Source organism: Tenrec ecaudatus, chromosome 1 (assembly GCF_050624435.1).
Source record: "Tenrec ecaudatus isolate mTenEca1 chromosome 1, mTenEca1.hap1, whole genome shotgun sequence".
Taxonomy (NCBI): Eukaryota; Metazoa; Chordata; class Mammalia; order Afrosoricida; family Tenrecidae; genus Tenrec; species Tenrec ecaudatus.
The window spans coordinates 18,999,695-19,008,537 of NC_134530.1; the positions used below are offsets into that span (position 1 = coordinate 18,999,695).

Below are 8,843 nucleotides of genomic sequence, written 5' to 3' on the forward strand. Positions count from 1 at the left end.
TGTACCTGGTCACCTTCACTGGGAACCTGCTCATCATCCTGGCCATCACCACAGACTCCCACCTCCACACACCCATGTACTTCTTCCTCTCCAACCTGTCCTTTGCTGACATCTGTTTCACCTCCACCACTGTCCCAAAGATGCTGATGAACATCCAGCAGCAGAACAAAGTAATTACATATGAAGACTGCATCACTCAGATGTTTTTTTTCTTGCTTTTTGGGGCCTTAGACAATTTCCTATTGACGGTGATGGCCTATGACCGGTTTGTGGCCATCTGTCACCCACTTCACTACACGGTCATCATGAACCCAAGATTCTGTGGTCTCCTGCTTCTGGCCTGCTGTGTATTGTCATTTCTGCACTCTCTATTAAATAGTTTATTAGTTTTGCGACTGTCTTTTTGTACAGAATTGGAAATCTCTCATTTTTTCTGTGAACTTAATCAGGTCATCCATCTTGCTTGTTCTGACACCTTCCTCAATGACTTAGTCATGTATTTAGTAAGTGGGTCTCTGGGTGTTATTCCATTCAGTGGGGTCCTTTTTTCTTACATGAAGATTGTGTCCTCCATTTTGAAAATTTCATCAGCTGGGGCAAATATAAAGCCTTCTCCACCTGTGGTTCTCACCTCTCTGTGGTCTCCTTGTTCTATGGTACAGCTTTAGGGGTTTATCTTAGTTCTGCTGCTATTGAAAACTCCAGGGCCACTGCAGTAGCCTCAGTGATGTACACTGTAGCCACACCCATGCTGAATCCTTTTATCTACAGTCTGAGAAATAAAGACATAAAGCAAGCCCTAAGAAAACTTTCCGGCGGAAGAACATCCTGTGTAACAGAAACTCATACTTAATTTTAGAGAGCTATTTTTGAACAAAAAACCGAAATAATAAAAATCTGTATTATACTTTCCTCAGTTCTAAATGTGCTTATGTACATAACTCAATCTCCTTAATTTTAAGACATAATGTGATCAATTGAAGACATAATATGAAATTATTTCTAGTGTATTTTGTTAAAAATTTATTTACTTCAACCAAATCTTCCCTCCAACGAGCAATTTTTTCATGGTGCTTCAGCTTTCATTAGGAAATAGATTTTTCATCACTCGCCATAGAGGAATAGTGTACAATTATCACAGGGACCAGTGTACATTAATATTCTGAACCACTAAAACTGGGACAGCCTTTCTATGATTTCTATTTCAGAAAATGTTTTTCTTTTGATTCCATCTGGCATAACTTCTTCAATCCACCTTGGTTTTTTTTTTTTTACACTGAAGTTCTGTTGAATAATTTGAAGATGATGTTATAAACTTCTTCTTATTAAATTATTCAATGTGCTGGGGGTATGTTCAAACATTGGTAACTGCTTCCAGAACCACACTGTAAACCAGACCAGCTAAGCATGTTGATACCTCTTCTATCATCATAAAGATGGTAGAATCAAGAAGACCGACGTTCTTGTCTCCCAATACATGATTAAAAGTGCCAGATAATAGGCACTTTTGTTTAAGTTTTTAGTTCATGACCATTAGTTTCAAGACCTCTCTAGACCTCTATTTTTTTAAACAAAGTTATGCGAATCCCTACTTGTCTTCAAGGAAACTGCTGAAAATTGTTTTTATTGTTTCAAATGAACCCAATGCTCTGCAATTATGCGTGACCATAAAATTATGTTCACCAAGGCATCTGCCTCATTTGTGCCTTTGAATTTTTCCGTGCAATCTGATCAACATCTCAAATAATTACATGTAAAACTGTTGCTTTTCAAGATCCCTATATTTTCCCTGTACACAGGAAGCAGTTCTGTTACGCTTTGGGCTACATGAAAGGTTGGATTTTCATACCTATTCACTGCTCAGAGGGACAAAGATGAGACAATATGCTCCCATTAAGATTACAGCTTGGTTTTTTTTTTACATGTTTACACTGTCGGATGTCTTCCCTCATCCACTTTTCTGTTGTCCATTCCCAAAGCATGGGGTTATATGTAGATCATTGTGAGCGGTTCCCCCTTTCTCCCCTATCTTCCCCTTACCCTCTGGGTATCTCTACTCTCTTTATTGGTCCTGAAGGGTTTATCTGTCCTGGATTCCCTGTGTTTCCAGCTCTTATGGGTGTAAGGTAGAATTGGGATCATGATAGTAGCGGCAGGAAGCATTAAGGACCTAGAGGAATGATGGATGTTTCATCGGTGTTATGCTGCACTCTGAGTGACTCGTCGCCTTCCCTTGATCCTTTTTTAAAGGTATGTCCACTTGCCTACCATTGGCTTTTGGGTCTCCACTCCCCACTCCCCCTCATTCACGATATGTTTTTTCATTCTTTGGTACCTGATACCTGATCCCATTGACACCTTGTGATCACACAGGCTGGTGTGCTTCTTCCATGTGGGCTTTCTTTCTTGACAGCTGAATGGCCGCCCATTTATCTTCATGTCTAAAGGCTCCAGATGCTTTATAATTTCATAGGTGGGCACCATCAGCTTTCTTCACCATATTTCCTTATGCACCTGCTTTGTCTTCAGCAATCATGTCAGGCAGTTGAGCACCATGGAATGCCAGGTTAATAGAACAAAGTGTTCTTGCATTGAGGGAGTACCTGAGAAGAGGCCCAATTTCCATCTGCTACCTTAATAGTAAACCTATAAATATATGCATGTATATCTATTTCCTGATAGTCATACATAAATATATTTACATATGAAAATGCCTATAATTAGACCTCTGTAAATGCCCTTTGGCTCCTATGGAGGGAGGGTGAGGGGAACAAGGGGAAAAAATGAGGAGCTGCTACCAAGTGTTCAAGTAACAAGAAAATGTTTTGAGAATGAGGATGGTAACTAATGTACAGATGTGCTTGACACAATTGATGTATGTATTGATTATGGTAAGAGCTGTACAGGCCCCCAATAAAATGATTTATATTAAAAAATTACAGCTTTGTAAGCCCATCTCATGGAGTTCAGTCCAATGAGTCAGATTCACTTGACACCAGGGGAAGTAAGTTGGTCATACAGGAATGCTGAGTGCCACCCTCCTATTTCTTCAATGAAAAATGTGATTCAATTCAAAACCCTCTGTCATGGGGTCCACCTCACAGCACACAGACAGAGATGAATAACTGCCTCAGGATGTCTGCAACTGTAATCTTTACAGAGAGGGAGACTGTCACGTTTTTCAACCAGGGGGCAGGTGGTGGATTTGAATCTCCATTTTTGGTTAGCAGCCTAGCACTCTAATCAGGAGAATGTCAAACTTCTTTATATCGTGAGTGAACAAGTTGATTGTATTCAATTTCCTTAAGATTTTTTCACATTTTTAAAAATTTTTAAAAAGCACCTCATTGAAGGCTCGTACAACTCTTATCACAATCGAAATATATATCCATTGTGTTACACAAATTTGTACATTTATTGCTTTCTTCATTCTCAAAATATATGCATTTTACTTGAGCCCCTGATATCAGCTCCTCATTTTTTCCCTTCCCTTCCTGCCCCCTCTCTCATGAACCCTTTATAATTTATTAGTATTTTGTCATGTCTTACACTCAGCCATCATGTTATTTTTTAAATCATTTTACTGGGGGCTCATACAGCTGTTAACACAATCCATGCAACCACTCTCATCACATGTTTTTGAAAAGTCACTTTATTGGCGGCTCTTACAGCTTTTATCACAATCCATACGTGCATCCACTGTCTCTAGCACATGTGTACACATGTTGTACATCATCATTTTCAAAGCATATCTTTCTACTTGAGCCCTTGGTGTCAGCTTATTTCCCTCCTCCTTGATCGTCCTTACCTCCTGAGATTTTGATAATTTAATACTCTTTTTTTAATGCCTTGCACCAACTGCTGTTTCCATTAACCCACTTTTATGTTGTCTCTTCCCCTGCATGGGGGCTATATGTAGATCATTGTGAACTGTCCCCCTTATTTCCCCCCACCTTACTGTTACCCTCCTGGTATCGCTACACTCATTATTGGTCTTCAGCGGTTTATCTGTCCTGAACTCACTCTGTTTTGAGCTCTTATCTGTACTTGTGTACATGAGCTGGTCTAGCTGGTTTTGTAAGGTGAATTGGGGTAATCATAGTGGCAGTGGGTAAGCATTAAAGAACTAGAGGAATGTTTTATGTTTCATCTGTGTGATACTGCACCCTGACTGGATTGTCACTTACTTGTGACTCTATTGTAATGTGTTGGCCAATTATCTACAGATTGTCTTTGGGTCTTGTCTATATAATCCACCTCATTTTCATGTTTCCATTCAAATATATACAGTTAGTTCATGATTTCTTTAGAATGGATGCTTTGTGGTATATGAAGTGATTTTTGAAAATACCAAAAGATTCCAACAAAACAAAACAAAAAACTGACTGCCATGGTGTCAATACCAGCTCTAAAGGACAGGATCGAATTGCCTCCATAGTCCTCAAACCTGGAATTTGCTGTAGGAGTAGAAGAAATCTTTCTGTTGTGCAGCAGCTGGTGGTTTCAACACCTCACCTCAGGAGCACTGTCCAACGCTGTCATGTATTCTTAGATACTCCCATTTTGGGACAAATGATGCTGGGGTAAAATATATAATATAAAATTAACGATTTAAACATCGTGAAAAGCACTCCTTGGGATTATGTTAAATCTTGAATAGTGGATCGTCAGTTTATTTTTTTTAATTTGCAGTTTATTTCCACTCATCTATTTCTAACCTCTTCTTAATGTGTCTGGCATCACTTAGACCATTGCCTCCTGTGTTCCCATTTCCATTCCTCCTTCTCTGTGAGCCCTTCTTACTTTAGGATCTTAAATTGTTAGTTTTTCTAATATGTGGCGAGTTTAATGCCAGTCCTTATGGGTCAGTAAAGGATATAATCTTGGTGGTGTCACCAATCTCTATCCAACCAATAAGCCTTATAATTTTGAGTTCTGTTCCATATTCTTCTCCTACTTCTACAGTAGAATACATAATGTATAATTTATGTGAGTACCTTCTAGAGTGGACAATTTAAGAGGAGATAGTGTTGGTATCAGGAAACCATCCTACTCTCAAGATAATGTAGACTAATTTTTTCATTGTCTCTTGGTCCACTGGCCTGTATCCATGGGTGTTTCAGTTTTCATCACTTTTATTTTCTCCGGATGGAAAGAGATAAATATTTGCACATGATATGCTGCTCATGAGCACTTAGGATTCCAGCTGCTAAGTACAAATTGACCACAGAGCCTTGTCCTTGCTCACTCTGCTCTGCCAGTTGACCTTGGTGACTCTAAGACGATAGTTCTGATCCCAAAGGCTCAGGGACTCCATCCTGAAGGTGTTTGTTTCTGTCTAAGAGCTTTTCATAACCTTACTCCTCTCATGTCCCTGTATGTTTCATCAAAGAAGGAAAGTCTTTGTCCACCACAGAAACCCCATTTCTAGGAACAAAAGTTAAATGGAGTCTGAGCTTGGTGTGTGCATTATAATCACCTGGATTTACTTACTGAATGGAAGTAGGGGAAATGCAGTAATGAAAACAAGGACTGATTTGGATATGTTCCATTGTTACCTGTTAACGTGGTCCACAGAGACTACAGATGAGAGAGCCAAAAGGTGAGAGATAATAGAATTGGCTGACAGAAATTTACAAAGTATATTCCACATGTTTTGTTATATTGTTTATAATAGCATGTATACACTTATATACATTTCTATGTTAAATCTATAAATATTCATGGTACACTCCAATACATCTAGACCTTTCAACAAGCACTCATATTTCACTACTACTTTTGAGAGTATTTTTAAGGAAAAGGAAATAGATTTTAGTATTATTACAGAGAACTAAACATGTTTCATTGATATCACATCCCAACTTGACAAATGTTGGTTTCATTAATACTTCAAAAAATACTCTGTCATTAAAATCAATTCAACCATTTCACGTATAATGGATTTTCTAGTTAACCGTCCTTGGAAAATGTTGGCTTACTAGTAATGCATTACCCATTTCTTCTTAATGTCCCACGTTATTGCTCAAAAAGTGTCATATCTTTATGCCACTATCTATCTCAGCTGATGAAGAGATGGTGGCAGGAAAGTTTTATCCACAATCTAAATTTCTGCATAAAAACTTACTGTTTAAAAGGATTTTTGTAAAATCTTCGTATCATTTTATTGGGGTCACTGAAAGTTCGTGTCATAATCCAAACATATATACATTGCGTCAAGGACATCTGTACATATGCTGCCATCATCATTTTTGAAACATTTTCTTTCTACTTGAGCCTTCCTATCAGCTCCTCATTTCCTACCTCTCTCCTTCATGAACCCTTGATATTTTATAAGTACCCCCATGTCTTACACTGACGGCTGCCTCCCTTCACCCACTTTTGTTTGATCCATCCCCTAGATAGAGGTTATAGGTAGATGATTGTGAAGGGGTTCCCTTTTTCTCTCCTCACATTCCCCTTACTCTCTTGGTAACTCTATTCTCATTATCTCACTACTTCACCATTCAATATCAGCTCTTCTTTTTACCTTCCCCCCTCCTATCCTTGTGACCCCTTGATAAATAATAAATTGTTATCATGTGTATATGTACACCATCACTGTCTCCTTCCCTCTGCACTGTCACCACTCCCTTCTCCCCACAGTCACCCTACACTCTTGGGAACCCTACTCCCATTTCTGTTCCTCAGGGTTTTATCTGACCTGGGTTCTGTGTCCTGAACTCCCATCTGTACCTGTCTACATGCTCTGGACTAGCCAACAGTGAAAGGCAGGATTGTGGTCATGATAATGTGGGGGAGAGGAAGCTTCATGGAATCAGAGGAATAGAGTATGTTCTATTGTTATTATGCTTCACCCCGGTTGACTTATCCCTTCCTTGTGACCCATCTGTTGGGGATGTCTCCAATGTTTACAGACAGGTTTTTGGTCTCTGTTCAGACCCCTCTCATCCTCAACCATGTTTATATGTTTGTTTGACTTGCGTCTTCTGATGCCTGTTACCTTATCCCATTGCACAGGCTGGTGTGCTTCTTTCATGTGGCTGGGTGCTTCTCCGGTAGATAGCCGCTTATTTGCTAACATAGGACCAATTGTAAGCCTCGGGCAGGGCCAGGTAGTATGTTGTTCTGGATTGCAAAATGTCATAACCAATGTGATTTATTATTTCATACGAGGATAAGATTAAATAAAATTTGAATATTATGTATGAACCATTTTAAACACATTGTGACATCTAGTGTCTATGTGTCCTTTACCTTTCTTTTACTTTTCAAATTTTTAATGTTTTTTTTTCAATTTGTACATAATTATTTTGTTGTTGTTGTGCAGGGTCCCATGACTGTAATTCTGATGTTTGGGGTTGGAAGGGATGTGAGGGCAGGTAGTTTTATCATTCGGCTGCCATCAGCTGAGGTTGTCCTCAGAAGTGATTTAGATCAGTATCCAAAACCAAGGGAACAAGAGATGTGTTCTGGATTTCCAGTCTGCTCCGGATCTCCAGTCTGCTTCTGATCGCTGGCTTGCTCCCGATTACCAGTCATCAGTTACATGTTATCAGTTGGCAGGTTCTAGTCTCTTTATTTATGGTGACTTACACGTGTGTAGACACTCACTAAGAATATCCTATTTCCTGCTGACAGGGATGCTTTACGTATATTAAGTGTCTATAGTCAATTAATATAATCAAAACTCACTGCCACGAGTCGCTGCCGACTCATAGCTACCTTACAGAGTAAGGTAGAATCCCTTTGTGAGAGTCTAAGACTGCAGCTTATTTTTATAGTAGAAACACTTTCATTAGGTTGATGACCTTCTGGTCATTCTCTGTGACTTTACTATAATATTTATATATTTTTACTGTACAATTGAGCATACTGGAACCATGGGAGTGTGAGGGGCTGGTTCCCTAAAACTTTGTTCAAGTCCTTCTTTCCAGACACTGATTCTGAATACATGAAAATGGCTTCTCCCTCTGATCTATCTTCTCTGGTGCTGGCTCACATGCAAGCAGTCTCCTGTCCCCAGCTCTCTCCTCGCTTCACTGCATCTCCTTCCCACACCATTGATGGGAGTGTCTGCTGCCCTGCTTCAACTCTTGGTTCATATAGCAACTCACCAAACACTTATTTAGCATTCAACTGTATTCTAAAAACAAAGAAAGAGCAGACATTTCCCTTTCTCACAAGTATCTGACATTCTATGTAGTGTAAGACATGATAAGTAAATGCTATATAAGATGATACTGCACTCCTTCTGCGATGGATCGTATTGATTTCCTTCCCGGTAGTTTTAGTGAAGGTTCCCAGAGAAGCTAATGATCACACTGAGTGTTACGGAGGGCACAGGCATGGACTAATGTGGGATTACTCAAACCATAAGGTTTGCTTAGGAGATCGTACATCATCGCTCATAGTTGATGAATAATCAAAGCAAGGAATGGAGAGTGATGCCTGAGTGTGGCCAGGTAGGCAGCGGCTAGATAACAGAGACTCTTGCAGTTTTTCTGCAGGAGGGTAATTCTTCAATTAGTGGAAAATCAGTCCAGAGTTTATGGCAGAGGATGTTTCAACTCAAATTTGCCCTGTGGAGACATCACCTTGGTGACCGTGAATAACAGTCTATTGATCTTGTGAAAATCCTAGAGAGAGGAATAGTGGAAAAGCTGAGCAGTAATAAGGGAGGAATCTGCAAGGTTTTGAGAAACAATGCATCCAATAATTAATGGAGTATATGAGGCAGCTTGACATTTTAATTTCATTATTTAGGGCTTTAACTCTCCTTTATTTATTTTTTAAAATTAATAAATCTTTTTATTGGGGCTCATAAAACTCTTATCACAATC

The 8,843-nt window shown here is 39.3% G+C and overlaps 1 pseudogene; it reads left to right on the plus strand.

Annotated features, from left to right (window-relative positions):
* Nucleotides 1-74: 74 nt before the first annotated feature.
* Nucleotides 75-853, plus strand: LOC142448827 (olfactory receptor 7A10-like; annotated as a pseudogene).
* The last annotated feature ends 7,990 nt before the right edge of the window (nucleotides 854-8,843 follow it).